This window comes from Chiloscyllium plagiosum, unplaced genomic scaffold (assembly GCF_037043375.1).
Source record: "Chiloscyllium plagiosum isolate Xiang-an unplaced genomic scaffold, Cpla_swu_hap1 HiC_scaffold_14, whole genome shotgun sequence".
In the NCBI taxonomy this organism is placed as follows: domain Eukaryota; kingdom Metazoa; phylum Chordata; class Chondrichthyes; order Orectolobiformes; family Hemiscylliidae; genus Chiloscyllium; species Chiloscyllium plagiosum.
The window spans coordinates 124,459,409-124,476,013 of record NW_028270152.1 but is presented as its reverse complement, the minus strand read 5'-3'; the positions used below and the strand labels follow the sequence as shown (position 1 = coordinate 124,476,013).

Here is a 16,605-nt window from a genome sequence, read left to right as displayed (position 1 = left end):
TCCTGTCGACAAACCGTGGTGTAATTACCCCTTATCTGCCATGCTCGGGGTAAACTGTGCAGGGCAGCTCCTAACAGAGAAAGCTCAAACTTGTGCTCAGTGGCCTTTTAAAGATGGCGCCAGTGTCATGGATCATGGAATATCCAGGGACAACCAGGTGATGGTGAGTACCTCCAGCCATATTGGGTGGGAGAATCGGGCTGGTATTGAATGAGAGGGACACCATGGGATGGGTGGTTAATGAGGTAAGTTCGATAAGATAACACCAGGAAACTAGCTCGGCCTAGTGTAGATAATCCCTCTGTCACAGTTAATGGAAATGGCACTGAGACAAATTATTGTTAGATTTAGCCCAATGAGCCAAAGACTCTGCTGACCCTACACCCAGATACAAAGCTGCAGAACAAATACTCATCCAAAACTCTGCATCACCTGAACTCCCACCAATATCATGTTCACCTACAATTCCTGGAAACACTTATGTTACAGGATGCTGTTAATATGTTTTCATTTCTGCATTCTGAAACCTGGGAACACATCCTTCCATAACATTTTCTCTCAGTCTCCCCCTCTCTGTCTATTTCCCATATCCCTCCCATTTGTTATTGTTTGAACTGATTCCCCCTCCATCTCTGTATCTCTGTGGCAGGGATGTTCACACCCACAGCATCCCCTTGTCAGGGCACAATGGAGAGATGGAGCTATAAATGGATGGGAGCTGCACATCCTGTCACTTCCAGCATGGGCTGCAAAATTCCCCACACTGGGCAGTGATCTAAAACACTGTTACGAGCAATGCACCGGGGTGGTGTACACAGTCCTACATGCTGGGAGGGTAACTGCTCCTGGGTTACAGATCAATGCCCTGGTTTGGTGTACACAGTCCTACATGCTGGGAGGGTAACTGCTCCTGGGTTACAGATCAATGCACTGGGGTGGGGTACACAGCCCTACATGCTGGGAGGGTAACTGCTCCCGGGTTACAGATCATTGCACTGGGGTGGGGTACACAGTCCTACATGCTGGGAGGGTAACTGCTCCTGGGTTATAGATCAATGCCCTGGTTTGGGGTACACAGCCCTACATGCTGGGAGGGTAACTGCTCCTGGGTTACAGATGAATGCCCTGGTTTGGTGTACACAGCACTACATGCTGGGAGGGTAACTGCTCCTGGGTTACAGATCAATGCCCTGGTTTGGTGTACACAGCCCTACATGCTGGGAGGGTAACTGCTCCTGGGTTACAGATCAATGCCCTGGTTTGGGGTACACAGTCCTACATGCTGGGAGGGTAACTGCTCCTGGGTTACAGATCAATGCACTGGGGTGGGGAACACAGTCCTACATGCTGGGAGGGTAACTGCTCCTGGGTTACAGATGAATGCCCTGGTTTGGGGTACACAGTCCTACATGCTGGGAGGGTAACTGCTCCTGGGTTACAGATCTATGCCCTGGTTTGGGGTACACAGTCCTACATGCTGGGAGGGTAACTGCTCCTGGGTGACAGATCAATGCCCTGGTTTGGGGTACACAGCCCTACATGCTGGGAGGGTAACTGCTCCTGGGTTACAGATCATTGCCCTGGTTTGGGGTACACAGCTATACATGCTGGGAGTGTAACTGCTCCTGGGTTACATATCAATGCCCTGTTTTGGGGTACACAGCCCTACATGCTGGGAGGGTAACTGCTCCTGGGTTACAGATCATTGCCCTGGTTTGGGGTACACAGCTATACATGCTGGGAGTGTAACTGCTCCTGGGTTACATATCAATGCCCTGTTTTGGGGTACACAGCCCTACATGCTGGGAGTGTAACTGCTCCTGGGTTACAGATCAATGCCCTGGTTTGGGGTACACAGTCCTACATGCTGGAAGGGTAACTTACCCTGGGTTACAGATCAATGGCCTGGTTTGGGGTACACAGCCCTACATGCTGGGAGGGTAACGGCTCCTGGTTTACAGGTCAATGCCCTGGTTTGGGGTACACAGCCCGACATGCTGGGAGGGTAACTGCTCCTGGGTTACAGATCAATGCCCTGGTTTGGTGTACACAGTCCTACATGCTGGGAGGGTAACTGCTCCTGGGTTACAGATCAATGCCCTGGGGTGGGGTTCACAGCCCTACATGCTGGGAGGGTAAGTGCTCCTGGGTTACAGATTAATTCACGGGTGACCACTGCACAGGTCACTGTGCTGGTCAGACTATCTGGGTGTGGTTTATCGATAATGCCCTGCTGTGGTCTGCACTTCTCCCGCTGCTGGACAGATATCTACTCCGGGGTTATAGATCAATGCCCTGCTGTGGTCTGCACAGCTCCCCGTGTTGGACAGATATCTAATCTGGGTTTATAGATCGATGCACTGCTGTGGTCTGCACTTCTCCCGCTGCTGGACAGATATCTGGGTTTATAGATCAATGCCCTGATCTGATCTGTGCAGTGTTCCACTCTGGACAGATTGCCCGGTTGTACTGAGCAGGACACTGGCCTGGTCGGCACAGTGTTCCACGGTGAACAGATATATCCTCTGGGGTGATGGTGTCTGGGCTGGTTCTGTGCGGTGGATTGAGAATGTGGTATATCTAACCATTTCAGCTGATCTGGCAATGCCTTTAGTTCCCATCCCTGTGACTGGACCCTCCGTCTCTCACCTCATTAATGTTACAGTGGGTCCAGGTACAGTACATCATGTTGCTGGGGTGGGTAGGGGGAAAGGTGATGGACAGGTCAAAGCGTTCCCCGGAACGTTCCGTCCCCGACATTCTATAACTGACATTCCCCGGAACGTTCCGTCCCCGACATTCTATAACTGACATTCCCCGGAACGTTCTGTCCCGGACATTCTATAACTGGCATTCCCCAGAACATTCTGTCCCGGACATTCTATAACTGACATTCCCCGGAACGTTCTGTCCCGGACAGTCTATAACTGACATTCCCCAGAACATTCTGTCCCGGACATTCTATAACTGACATTCCCCGGAATGTTCTGTCCCCGACATTCTATAACTGACATTCCCCGGAACGTTCTGTCCCCGACATTCTATAACTGACATTCCCCGGAACGTTCCGTCCCCGACATTCTATAACTGACATTCCCCGGAACGTTCTGTCCCCGACATTCTATAACTGACATTCCCCGGAACGTTCTGTCCCTGACATTCTATATCTGACATTCCCCGGAACGTTCCGTCCCCGACATTCTATAACTGACAGTCATTCCCCGGAACGTTCTGTCCCCGACATTCTATAACTGACATTCCCCGGAACGTTCTGTCCCCAACATTCTATAACTGACATTCCCCGGAACGTTCCGTCCCCGACATTCTATAACTGACATTCCCCGGAACGTTCTGTCCCTGACATTCTATAACTGACATTCCCCGGAACGTTCTGTCCCCGACATTCTATAACTGACATTCCCCGGAACGTTCCGTCCCCGACATTCTATAACTGACATTCCCCGGAACGTTCTGTCCCCGACATTCTATAACTGCCATTCCCCGGAACGTTCTGTCCCTGACATTGTTTGTGAACGGCCGGACGTCAGTGAATTGAACAAACGATAAGATCCCGAGGGAAGAGATCCCGTTCCAGGGAGAGGGAGACACTGTTCCGAAGGCCCCTCAGGCAGTTAAAGGGGTGAATACGTTTTCCCTGTGTTTCCATTTCTCCACGACACAGGATCGACCACAATTTAGACAAAAATACAGAAATTCCCAAACTCCGTTTTTCTTCAGGACACTGGGAGCGAATCCTTCAGGACAGCAACGTTCCCACCCTCCGTATTAGGAACTGGGAAGGAGTGACCTGTGTCTGCTCTCGAGTGATCGAGTGTGTGGGAATGTTCTAGAAACCATCTGTCCTTATGGATGTGTCTCTGTGTGTTTGGGGAGGGAGGGTTTCTTGTGGTTTATGTCACTTTTTTGTCAGTAATTCAGATCTTCCCATTTGTTATTCCAGCTCCAATTATTTTAATAAATCCTTGAATACAGGGACACATTTGAAAATCTCACTGGGTCCCCGATCAAACGGGTCCCTTTGCCTCCAGGCTGATGGATAATGGGTTTGTTTTCCTTCCTCACAGTTAACGTAGTGACCATCTACGTCCTGCTTTATAAAGATTGTGGATTGTCTCCATGTGTCAGACGTTACCTGGGGGCCATGGCAGCGGCGGATCTCCTGGTCATTATCCTCGACCTGATCCTGAGACACATTCCCATTGTTTATCGGGAACAGTTTTATTTCCTGAAGGACTCCGTCCCTGTGTGTAATATCCACGCCGTCCTGCTTTATGCAGCCACTGACTGCTCTGTCTGGTTCACCGTCACTTTCACCTTTGATCGGTTTGTGGCCATTTGTTGCCAGAAGCTGAAAAGTAAATATTGCAGTGAGAAAACGGCGGCTGTGGTTCTGGTAGCAGTGACTGTGCTGAGCTGTTTAAAGGACATTTCCTGGTATTTTATTCTCACGGCTCGGTATTACCTGGAGAACGACCCCTGGTTTTGTGATGTAACACTCGCTGTTGTATTCTCCAGTGTCTGGGCCACAATCGAGTTCCTCCACCACATTCTAACCCCGTGTGTCCCATTTCTCCTGATTCTGTTGCTCAATGTTCTCACCGTCAGACACATTGTAGTGACCAGCAGAGCCCGCAGGAGACTCCGCGCTCACACCAATGGGGACGCTCAGTCTGACACTGAAATGAGAAACCGAAAAAAATCCATCATTTTCCTGTTTGTGATCTCGGCCAATTTCATCCTGTTATGGTCAACGTTAATGCTGTATTCTATATGGAACCGGATGTTGGATATTGGGTATTGGTCTGTGTATCTCCATCCCTTTGTGCAGGAATTAGGCTTCATGCTGCAGCTCCTCAGTTGCTGCACAAACACCGCGATTTATGCCGTGACCCAGACTAAGTTCAGGCAGCAACTGAAGAATGTGCTGAAATATCCCTTCACCCAGATCCATCCATCAATCAAATTCCCTCATTAATCAATCCATCCGGGATTTTCTCATTTCAGTTCAGTGTTTCAGCGATGGGGCAGCCTGTCGCTATGGTAACAGACTGAGGGTAGCGCTGGGTTGTCCATCCTTATCCCACAGGGGGGTTACAGGGAAACATTTCAATGTTTCTCACAACTCAGGGGCCAGTGAGAAAAGGCACCATCCCACTGACTGTATCCATCACTTCCATTTGTAACCAATAAAAATGTTGATTAAAGCGTGCCGAGCAGCAGAGTGACCGATGTTGTTGTGTGTCTTTGTGTTGGAGAAGCAGAGCTGGTGAGAGACAGACTCAGCCCCAAGTCCTGGTCCTCAGGGAAGGGGAGGGCACCGGGCCCTGAGCTCAGGAGCTGGGTTTAACTCCCTCTGACACCCCCCCACTCCAACCTGGCCTCCCCATTTCTTCTCCCCGACTCTTCCTCCTCAATTCTCTCCCTCTCTTTCTCTTTCTGCACACTCAGTCTTTCTCACCACCTCTCCCTTTCACTCTCTCTGGTCCCCTCTCAGACACCGCCCCCAACCTTGGTTTCTCCACCTGCCTCCACTATTCTTTCTGCCGCACTCTCCCCCTCTCTCTCTCACACCCCCAACATGGGTTTCTCCACCTGCCTCCATTCTTTTCTCTCCCCCTCACCCTCACTCTCTCTCTCTCCTGCCGTCTCTCTCTCCCTCCCGCAATGTCGTCTCTACCCCATTTTCCCCACCTCCCACTTCCGACATCTCTCGATCATCTCACCCCCAATCCCACACGCAGCCTCACCACCAACCCCCAGTCTCTGGGTCAGAGGGAGAGGGAAGGACTAGGGAGACAGAGTGTGTCAGAGAGAGAGGAAAGGCAGGATAGGAGGGAGAGAGATTGAGTCAGAGAGAAACGGAGGGAGATGGGGAGAGAGAGAGACCAAGGTAGGGGGATCGAGAGTGGGAGAGGATGGAGAGAGCGAAGGAGCAGGGAGAGAGAGAGGAAAGGGAGAGATAAGGTGAGGGAGGGAGAGAGAGAAATAGGGGAGGACATAATGAGAGAGGGGTCAGAGAGAGGGGGACAGAGAGAGGGGGACAGAGAGAGGGGGGACAGAGAGAGGGGGACAGAGAGAGGGGGGACAGAGAAAGGGGGAGATAGAGAGGGCGACAGAGAGAGGGGCATAGAGAGTGGGGGAGATAGAGGGTGTCAGAGAGAGGGGGACAGAGAGAGGGACACCAAGAGTGGGGGAGATAGAGGGGGGTCAGGGAGAGAGGGGGACAGAGAGATGGCGACAATGAAAGGGTGACAGAGAGAGAGGGAGACAGAGACAGAGGAGGGCAGAGAGAGAGGGGGGGCAGAGTGTGGGGAAGATAGAGAGGGACAGAGAGAGGGGGGACAGTGAGATGGGGGAAAGAGAGAGGCGGATGGGAGGGTGAAGGGGCAGAGAGAGGGTGACAGAGAGAGGGGCACAGAGAGAGGGGGATATAGAGAGAGACAGAGAGAGGGGGACAGAGAGAGGGGTACAGAGTGGGGGGGGGGGAGAGAGGGGGTCAGAGAGAGAGGGACAGAGAGTGGGGGATGGAGAGAGTGGGGGACAGAGAGAGAGGGGGGACAGAGAGAGAGGGGTCAGAGAGAGAGCAGGGAGAGGGCGACAGAGGGGAGCAGAGAGCGAGGGAGAGATCGACGGGATAGAGAGAGGGGGACAGAGAGAGTGGGGGAGAGAGAGAGAGGACAGAGAGAGGGGGACAGAGAGAGGGGGATTGACAGAGATGAGGACATAGAGAAGGGGGGACAGAGAGATGGTGACAGAGAGATGGTGACGAGAGAAGGGGACAGAGAGAGGGGTACAGAGTGGGAGAGAGAGAGGGGGTCAGAGAGAGGGGGACAGAGAGTGGGGGGATGGAGAGAGTGGGGGACAGAGAGAGGGGGCAGAGTGAGGGAGACAGAGTGGGGGTCAGACAGCGGGGGGGAGAGAGAGAGGGGACAGAGAGAGGGGGACAGAGAGAGGGAGATAGAGGGGACAGAGAGAGGGGGACAGAGAGAGGGGAAGATAGAGGGGACAGAGAGAGGGGACAGAGAGTGGGGGACAGAGAGTGTACAGAGTGGGGGGGAGAGAGGGGGTCAGAGAGAGGGGGACAGAGAGTGTGGGGATGGAAAGAGTGGGGGACAGAGAGAGAGAGGGGGACAGAGAGAAAGTGGGACAGAGACAAGGGAGCAGAGAGAGGGTAACAGAGAGGGGGTCAGAGAGCGGGGGAGAGTGATAGGGGACAGAGAGAGGAGGACAGAGAGAGGGGGAGATAGAGGGGACAGAGAGAGGGGGACAGAGAGTGGGGGGATGGAGAGAGTGGGGGACAGAGAGAGAGAGAAGGACAGAGAGAGAGGGGGACAGAGGGGGGGGGCAGAGAGAGGGTGACAGAGAGGGGGCCAGAGAGAAAGGGGAACAGAGAGAGGGGGGCAGAGAGAGGGGTACAGAGAGAGAGGCGAAGAGAAAGAGGGGGACAGAGAGATAGGCGGGTGGGAGAGAGAGGGGGTCAGAGAGAGGCGGATGGCAGAGAGAGGCGGACAGAGAGAGAGGGAACAGAGCGAGGGGTACAGAGAGAGAGTGGGACGAAGAGGGGGGATAGAGAGAGGCGGGTAGGAGACGGAGGGGGACAGAGAGAGGGTGACAGAGAAAGGGAGCAGAAAGCGGGGCAGAGGGAGCGGCAGGTGGGAGAGAGACGGGGTCAGAAAGAGTGGGACAGAAAGAGGGCGACAGAGAGGGGGGCAGAGAGCGGGGGAGAGACAGAGAGGCGGTTGGGAGAGAGAGGGGGTCAGAGAGAGGGCAACAGACAGAGGGACAGAGAGTGGAGTAGATAGAGGGGGCAGAGAGAGGGGGACAGAGAGTGAGGGAGACAGAGAGAGGTGAGACAGAAAGAGGGTGACAGAGAGAGGGGGACAGAGTGGGGGTGACAGAGAGCGAGGGAGACAGAGAGAGGGGAGACAGAGAGAGGTGAGACAGAGAGAGGGAGACAGAGAGAGAGGGGACAGAGAGAGAGAGGTGTAGAGAGAGAGGGACAGAGAGAGAGGGGACAGAGAGAGAGAGGTGTAGAGAGAGAGGGACAGAGAGAGAGAGGGGACAGAGAGAGTGGGACAGAGAGAGCGGGGTCAGAGAGAGGGCGACAGAGAGGGCTGGAACAGAGAGAGCGGGACAAAGAGAGAGCGGGACAGAGAGAGAGGGTACAGAGAGAGGGGGGACAGAGAGATGGTACAGAGAGAGAGGGGGACACGAAAGAGAGGGTACCGAGAGAGAGGGGGGCAGAGAGAGAGGGGGTCAGACACAGAGGGGGTCAGAGAGAAATGGGCAGAGAGGGGGGGGCAGAGGGGGGGGGACAGAGAGAGAGGGGGACAGAGAGAGAGGGGGCAGAAAGAGGCAACACAGAGAGGGGGACAGAGAGAGGGGGGGACAGACAGAGGGCGACAGAGAGAGTGGGAACAGAGAAAGGAGGAACAGAGAGAAGGGGGGATAGAGAGACGGTGACAGGGGGGGCAGAGAGAGGGAGACAGAGAGAGAGAGGGAGACAGAGAGAGGGGTACAGAGTGGGGGAGAGAGAGCGGGTCAGAGAGAGGGGGACAGAGAGTGGGGGGGGCTGAGAGAGTGGGGGCAGAGAGAGAGGGGGCAGAGAGAAAGGGTGACAGAGGGGGTCTGAGAGCGGGAGAGAGAGAGGGGGCAGTGAGAGGGGGACAGAGAGAAGGGGGCACAGAGAGAGGGGGGCACAGAGAGAGGGGGCAGAGTGAGGGGGACAGGAGTGAGGGGGACAGAGAGAAGGGTCGGGGGCAGTGAGAGCGGGGGCAGAGAGCGGGCAACAGAGAGGGGGTCAGAGAGCGGGGGAGAGAGGGGGTCAGAGAGCGTGGGAGAGAGAGGGGACAGATAGAGGGGGTCAGAGAGAGAGGGGACAGATAGACGGAGACAGAGAGAGGGGGACAGAGAGTGGGGGAGATACAGGGGGTCAGAGAGAGAGGGGGTCAGTGAGAGAGAGGGGGACAGAGAGAGAAGGGGGCAGAAAGAGGAGACAGAGAGAGGGGGAAGAGAGAGAGGAGGACATAGAGAGAAGGGGTCAGAGAGAGGGGGGACAGAGAGGGGGGGACAGAGAGAGGGGAGGATAGAGAGACGGTGACAGAGAGAGGGGGCAGAGGGAGAGAGGGAGAGGGGTACAGTGCGGGGGGGATAGGGGTGTCAGAGAGAGGGGGACAGAGAGTGGGCGGATGGAGAGAGTGGGGGACAGAGAAAGAGAGTGGGACAGAGAGAGAGAGGGGGACAGAGAGGGGGGCAGAGAGAGAGGGGGCAGAGAGGGCGACAGAGAGGGGGTCAGAGAGCGGGGAGAGAGAGAGTACACAGAGAAATGGGGACAGGGGGCGGCAGAGATGGGGGTCAGAGAGAGGGTGGACAGAGAGAGGGGGAACAGAGAGAGGGGGGCAGAGAGAGGGGGAACAGAGAGAGGGGGGAACAGAGAGAGGGGGGACAGAGAGAGGGGGTACAGAGAGAGGAGGACAGAGAGAGGGGGACAGAGAGCGGGAGAGAGGGAACAGTGAGAAGGGGATAGAGAGAGGGGGACAGAGAGAGAGAGGGGGACAGAGAGAGGGGGGACAGAGAGGGGGGCAGAGAGATAGGGGGCAGAAAGAGGGCAACAGAGAGGTGGTCAGAGAGCGGGAGAGAGAGGGGACTGTCAGAGGAGGATAGAGAGAGGGGGACAGTATGGGGGAGACAGAGAGCGAGGGAGACAGAGAGAGGGGAGACAGAGAGAGGGGAGACAGAGAGAGGGAGGCAGAGAGAGAGGGGATAGAGAGAGAGGGGACAGAGAGAGAGAGGGGGGCAGAGAGAGAGAGAGGGGGACAGAGAGAGTGGGACAGAGAGGGGTGGAACAGAGAGAGCGGGACAAAGAGAGAGGGGGACAGAGAGAGAGGGTACAGAGAGAGGGTACAGAGAGAGGGTACAGAGAGAGAGGGGGACAGAAAGAGAGGGTACCGAGAGAGAGGGGCAGAGAGAGAGGGGGTCAGAGACAGAGGGGGTCAGAGAGAGAGGGGCAGAGAGAGAGGGGGACACAGAGAGAGGGTCAGAGCGAGGGGGGGTCAGGCAGAGAGAGGGGGACAGAGAGAGAAGGGGGCAGAAAGAGGAGACAGAGAGAGGAGGACAGAGAGAGAGGAGGACAGAGAGAGAAGGGGTCAGAGAGAGGGGGGGACAGGGGGGGGGGACAGAGAGAGGGGGGCAAAAAGAGGGGGAACAGAGAAAGGTGGGACAGAGAGAAGGGGGGATAGAGAGACGGTGACAGAGAGAGGGGGCAGAGGGAGAGAGAGAGAGAGGGGTACAGAGAGAGGGTACAGAGAGAGGGTACAGAGAGAGAGGGGGACAGAAAGAGAGGTTACCGAGAGAGAGGGGCAGAGAGAGAGGGGGTCAGGGACAGAGGGGGTCAGAGAGAGAGGGGCAGAGAGAGAGGGGGAGAGAGAGAGAGGGGGACAGAGACAGAGGGGGTCAGAGAGAGAGGGGCAGAGAGAGAGGGGGACAGAGAGAGAGGGGGACAGAGAGAGAAGGGGTCAGAGAGAGGGGGGGACAGAGAGGGGGGTACAGAGAGAGGGGCGCAAAGAGAGGGGGAACAGAGAAAGGTGGGACAGAGAGAGGGGGGATAGAGAGACGGTGACAGAGAGAGGGGGCAGAGGGAGAGAGAGAGAGGGGTACAGTGTGGGGGAGATGGGGGGCGTCAGAGAGAGGGAGACAGAGAGTCGGCGGATGGAGAGAGTGGGGGATAGAGAGAGAGGGGGGGACAGAGAGAGAGGGGGACAGAGAGGGGGGCAGAGAGAGAGGGGGCAGAGAGAGGGCGACAGAGAGTGGGTCAGAGAGTGGGGGAGAGAGAGGGGACAGAGAGATGGGGACAGAGAGAGGGCGACAGAGAGAGGGGGGGCAGAGAGATGGGGGGCAGAGAGAGGGGGGGCTGAGAGAGAGAGGGAGCAGAGAGAGAAAGGGGGCAGAGAGAGGGGGACAGAGAGACGGCGACAGAGAGAGGGGCGACAGAGAGCGCGGGCGACAGAGAGGAGGTCAGAGAGCGGGGAGAGAGAGAGTACACAGAGAAAGGGGGACAGAGAGAGGGGGGACAGAGAAAGGTGGGACAGAGAGAAGGGGGATAGAGAGACGGTGACAGAGAGATGGGGCAGAGGGAGAGAGAGAGTGGGGTACAGTGTGGGGGAGATAGGGGGGCGTCAGAGAGAGGGAGACAGAGAGTGGGCGGATGGAGAGAGTGGGGGATAGAGAGAGAGAGGGGGACAGAGAGAGAGGGGGACAGAGAGGGGGGCAGAGAGAGAGGGGGCAGAGAGAGGGCGACAGAGAGTGGGTCAGAGAGTGGGGGAGAGAGAGGGGACAGAGAGATGGGGACAGAGAGAGGGCGACAGAGAGAGGGGGGCAGAAAGATGGGGGGCAGAGAGAGAGGGGGCTGAGAGAGAGGGAGCAGAGAGAGAAAGGGGGCAGAGAGAGGGGGACAGAGAGACGGCGACAGAGAGAGGGGCGACAGAGAGCGCGGGCGACAGAGAGGGGGTCAGAGAGCGGGGAGAGAGAGAGTACACAGAGAAAGGGGGACAGAGAGAGGGGGGGATAGAGGGGGGGTCAGAGAGGGGGGGACAGAGAGAGGGGGAACAGGGAGGGGGGGCAGATAGAGGGGGAACAGAGAGAGGGGGAACAGGGAGAGGGGGGAACAGAGAGAGGGGGGACAGAGAGAGGGGGTACAGAGAGAGGAGGACAGAGAGAGGGGGACAGAGAGCGGGAGAGAGGGGACAGTGAGAAGGGGATAGAGAGAGGGGGACAGATAGAGAGGGGCTCAGAGACAGAGGGGGTCAGAGAGAGACGGGCAGATAGAGAGGGGCACAGAGAGAGTGGGGGACAGAGAGAGGGGGACAGAGAGAGGGGGAACAGAGAAAGGGGGAACAGAGAGAAGGGGGAATAAAGAGACGGTGACAGAGAGGGGGGTGCAGAGAGAGGGAGACAGAGAGAGGGGGACAGAGAGAGAGAGGGGGACAGAGAGAGGGGTCGGGGGGCAGAGAGAGTGGGGGCAGAGAGAGGGCAACAGAGAGGGGGTCAGAGAGCAGGAGAGAGATAGAGGGGCAGAGAGAGGGGGACAGAGAGAGAGGGGAGAGGGAGAGGGGGACAGAGAGAGAGGGGGACAGAGGGGGGGGGGACAGAGAGACGGCGACAGAGAGAGGGACGACAGCGAGAGAGGGGTACAGTGAGGTGGTACAGGGAGAGGCGGGTGCGAGAGATGGGGTCAGAGAGAGGGCGACAGAGAGAGGGCGACTGCGAGAGAGGGTAACAGAGAGAGGGGGGACAGGGAGCGGAGGAGATAGAGGGGGTCAGAGAGAGAGGGGGACAGAGAAAGAGAGGGGACAGAGAGAGTGGGGGTCAGAGAGAGGGCAACAGAGAGCGGGGGACAGAGAGTGGGGGAGATAGAGGGCCTCAGAGAGAGGGGGGAAAGAGAGAGGGGGCAGAGACAGGGGGTACAGAGAGAGGGGGACAGAGAGGGGGGGACAGAGAGAAGGGGATAGAAAGACGGTGACAGAGAGGGGGGCAGAGAGAGCGAGACAGAGAGAGGGGTACAGAGTGTGGGAGAGAGGGGGTCAGAGAGAGGGGGACAGAGAGTGGGTGTGGCAGAGAGGGGGGCAGAGAAAGTGGTGGCAGGGAGAGAGGGGGCAGAGAGAAAGGGTGACAGAGTGAGGGGGACAGAGAGAGGGGGATAGAGAGAGGAGAACAGAGAGAGGGGGACAGAGAGAGGGGTCGGGGGCAGAGAGAGCGGGGGCAGAGAGAGGGCAACAGAGAGGGGGTCAGAGAGCGGGGGAGAGAGGGGGTCAGAGAGCGTGGGAGAGAGTGGGGACAGATAGAGGGGGAAAGAGAGAGAGGGGACAGAGAGAGAGGGGGACAGAGAGACGGCGACAGAGAGAGGGGAACAGAGAGTGGGGGAGATAGAGGGGGTCAGAGAGAGAGGGGGTCAGTGAGAGAGAGGGGGACAGAGAGAGAAGGGGGCAGAAAGAGGAGACAGAGAGAGGGGGACAGAGAGAGAGGAGGACAGAGAGAGAATGGGTCAGAGGGGGGGACAGAGAGGGGGGGGACAGAGAGAGGGGGGGGCAAAGAGAGGGGGAACAGAGAAAGGTGGGACCGAGAGAAGGGTGGATAGAGAGACGGTGACAGAGAGAGGGGGCAGAGGGAGAGAGAGAGAGGGGTACAGTGTGGGGGAGAGGGGGGGGGTCAGAGAGAGGGGGACAGAGAATGGGCGGATGGAGAGAGTGGGGCATAGAGAGAGGGGGACAGAGAGAGAGGGGGACAGAGGGGGGGCAGAGAGAGAGGGGGCAGACAGAGGGCGACAGAGAGGGGGTCAGAGAGCTGGGGAGAGAGAGGGGACAGAGAGATGGGGACAGAGAGAGGGCGACAGAGAGAGGGGGGCAGAGAGATGTGGGGCAGAGAGAGAGGGGGTAGAGAGAGAGGGGGCAGAGAGAGGGGGCAGAGAGAGGGGGACAGAGAGACGGCAACAGAGAGAGGGGCGACCGAGAGCGCGGCGACAGACAGAGAGGGACAGAGAGTGGGGAGAGAGAGAGTACCCAGAGAGAGGGGGCAGAGAGAGGGGGGACAGAGAGAGGGGGAACAGAGAGAGGGGGGAACAGAGAGATTTGGGACAGAGAGAGGGGGTACAGAGAGAGGAGGACAGCGAGAGGGGGTCAGAGAGCGGGAGAGAGAGAGAGGGGACAGAGAGGGGGCAGAGAGATAGGGGGCAGAAAGAGGGCAACAGAGAGGGGGTCAGAGAGCGGGGGAGTGAGAGAGGGGACAGAGAGAGGGGGTCAGAGAGAGGGGGTGACAGAGAGGTGGTCAGAGAGCGGGAGAGAGAGGGGACTGTGAGAGGGGGACAGAGAGAGGGGGGCAGTGAGAGAGGAGGCAGAGAGAGAGGGCGACAGAGAGGGGGTCAAAGAGCGGGGGAGAAAGAGAGGGGACAGAGAGAGGGAGATAGAGAGAAGGGGACAGAGAGATGGCGACAGAGTGAGGGGGGACAGAGTGAGGGGGACAGAGAGAGGGGAACAGAGAGAGCGGAACAGTGAGAGGGGTGACAGAGAGAGAGGGGGACAGAGACGGGGACGGGGTTCAGACAGAGGGGGGCAGAGAGAGAGGGGGCAGAGAGAGAGGGGGCAGAGAGAGGGGGCAGAAAGAGAGGATGACAGAGAAGGGGTTAGAGAGCGGGAGGTAGAGAGAGTGGGCAGTGAGATAGGGATAGAGAGAGGGGGACAGAGAGAGGGTGGGCAGGGAGAGAGGGTGACAGAGGGGGGGTCAAAGAGCGGGGGGGAGAGAGAGGGGACAGAGAGAGGGGGATAGAGAGAGGGGAACAGAGAGAGAGAAGGGATGGAGAGAGGGGTCGGGGAGGCAGAGAGAGTGGGACAGAGAGAGTGGGACAGAGAGAGGGGCGACAGCGAGAGAGGGGGACAGTGAGGTGGTACAGGGAGAGGCGGGTGTGAGAGACGGGGTCAGAGAGAGGGCGACAGAGAGAGGGCGACAGCGAGAGAGGGCAACAGACAGAGGGGGCCAGGGAGCGGGGGAGATAGAGGGGGTCAGAGAGAGAGGGGGTCAGAGAGAGAGAGGGGGACAGAGAGAGTGGGGGTCAGAGAGAGGGCGACAGAGAGCAGGGGACAGAGAGTGGGGGAGATAGAGGGGGTCAGAGAGAGAGGGGGGACAGAGAGAGGGGGGACAGAGAGAGGGGGACAGAGAGAGGGGGAACAGAGAAAGGGGGAACAGAGAGAAGGGGGGATAGAAAGACGGTGACAGAGAGGGGGGCAGAGAGAGGGAGACAGAGAGAGGGGTACAGAGTGGGGGAGAGAGAGGGGGTCAGAGAGAGAGGGACAGAGAGTGGGGGGGCAGTGAGAGGGAGATAGAGAGAGGGGGACAGAGCGAGGGGTGTAGAGAGAGAGGGCGCAGAGAGAGAGGGCGACAGAGAGGGGGTCAAAGAGCGGGGGACAGAGAGGGGACAGAGTGAGGGGGACAGGAGTGAGGGGAAAAGAGAGAGGGGAACAGAGAGAGGGAAACAGAGAGTGGGGGACAGAGAGAGGGGTCGGCAGGTCAGAGAGAGCGGGGGCAGAGAGCGGGCAACAGAGAGGGGGTCAGAGAGCGGGGGAGAGAGGAGTTCAGAGAGGGTGGGAGAGAGAGGGGACAGATAGAGGGGGACAGAGAGAGAGGGGACAGAGAGAGAAGGGGTCAGAGAGAGGGGGGACAGAGAGAGGGGGGGGACAGAGAGAGGGGGGAAAGAGAGGGGGAACAGAGAAAGGTGGGACAGAGAGAAGGGGGGATAGAGAGACGGTGACAGAGAGAGGGGGCAGAGGGAGAGAGAAAGGGGTACCGTGTGGGGGAGAGATGGGGGGTCAGAGAGAGGGGGACAGAGAGTGGGCGGATGGAGAGAGCGGGGGATAGAGAGAGAGGGGGACAGAGAGAGAGGGGGACAGAGAGGTGCAGAGAGAGAGGGGGCAGAGAGAGGGCGACAGAGAAGGGGGTCAAAGAGCGGGGGAGAGAGTGGGGACAGAGAGATGGGGACAGAGAGAGGGCGACAGAGAGAGAGGGGGCAGAGAGAGAGGGGGCAGAGAGAGGGGGACAGAGAGACGGCGACAGAGAGAGGGGCGACAGAGAGAGGGGGACAGTGAGGTGGTACAGAGAGAGGCGGGTGTGAGAGAGTGGGGATCAGATAGAGGGCGACAAAGAGACGGGGACAGAGAGTGGGGGGGAGAGAGGGGGTCAGAGAGAGAGGGGGACATAGAGAGAAGGGGGCAGAAAGAGGCGACAGAGAGAGGGGGGCAGATAGGAGGACAGACAGAGGGGGGCAGAGAGTGGGGCCAGAGAGAGAGGAGGCCAGAGACAGGGGGTGCAGAGAGAGAGGGGGAATAGAGAGTGGGGGAGATAGAGAGAGAGGGGCAGAGAGAGATGGGGACAGAGAAAGTGGGAACAGAGAGAGTGGGGGACAGAGAGAGGGGGGACAGAGAGAGGGGCTACAGAAAGAGGGGGGGAACAGAGAGGGGGGCACAGAGAGGGGGGGACAGGGGGGGGGACAGAGAGATGGTGACTGGGAGGGGGCAGAGAGAGGGAGACAGAGAGGGGGACAGAGAGAGGGGGACAGAGAGAGGGGGACAGAGAGAGGGGGACAGAGGGATGTGGACAGGCCGAGGGAGGACAGAGAGAGGGGGACAGAGGGAGGGGGACAGACCGAGGGAGGACAGAGAGGGGTGGACGGGGGGGAACAAAGAGATTGTGACTGAGAGGGGGCAGAGAGAGGGCTACAGAGAGGGGGGACAGAGAGAGGGAGACAGAGAGGGGGACAGAGAGAGGGGGACAGAGAGAGGGGGGACAGAGAGACTGTGACAGAGAGGGGGCAGAGAGCGGGCGACAGAGGGAGGTGGACAGGGGGGAACAGAGAGAAGGTGACTGAAGGGGGCAGAGAGAGGGCTACAGAGGCGGGGGACAGAGGTTTGGGACAGATAGAGGGTGGACTGAGAGAGTGGGCAGAGAGACGGGGACAGAGAGAGGGGGGACAGAGAGACAGTGACAGTGAGGGGGCAGTGAGGGGGGACAGAGAGAGGGGAGGACGAGGGGGACAGAGAGAGG

At 58.0% G+C, this 16,605-nt stretch overlaps 1 long non-coding RNA gene and 1 pseudogene across 1 annotated transcript in view; one reads left to right on the top strand and one right to left on the bottom strand.

Annotated features, from left to right (window-relative positions):
* Window positions 1-4,996, top strand: part of LOC148148207 (putative G protein-coupled receptor 139) — a 69,071-nt pseudogene extending 64,075 nt beyond the window's left edge.
* Window positions 4,239-16,605, bottom strand: part of LOC148148206 (uncharacterized) — a 174,168-nt gene continuing 161,801 nt past the window's right edge. The window contains exons 2-3 of the long non-coding RNA XR_015759342.1: window positions 4,484-4,697; window positions 4,239-4,369 (exon numbers count right to left, since the gene is read on the bottom strand). This is a non-coding gene — a long non-coding RNA (uncharacterized LOC148148206). The remainder of the gene's footprint in view (window positions 4,370-4,483; window positions 4,698-16,605) is intronic.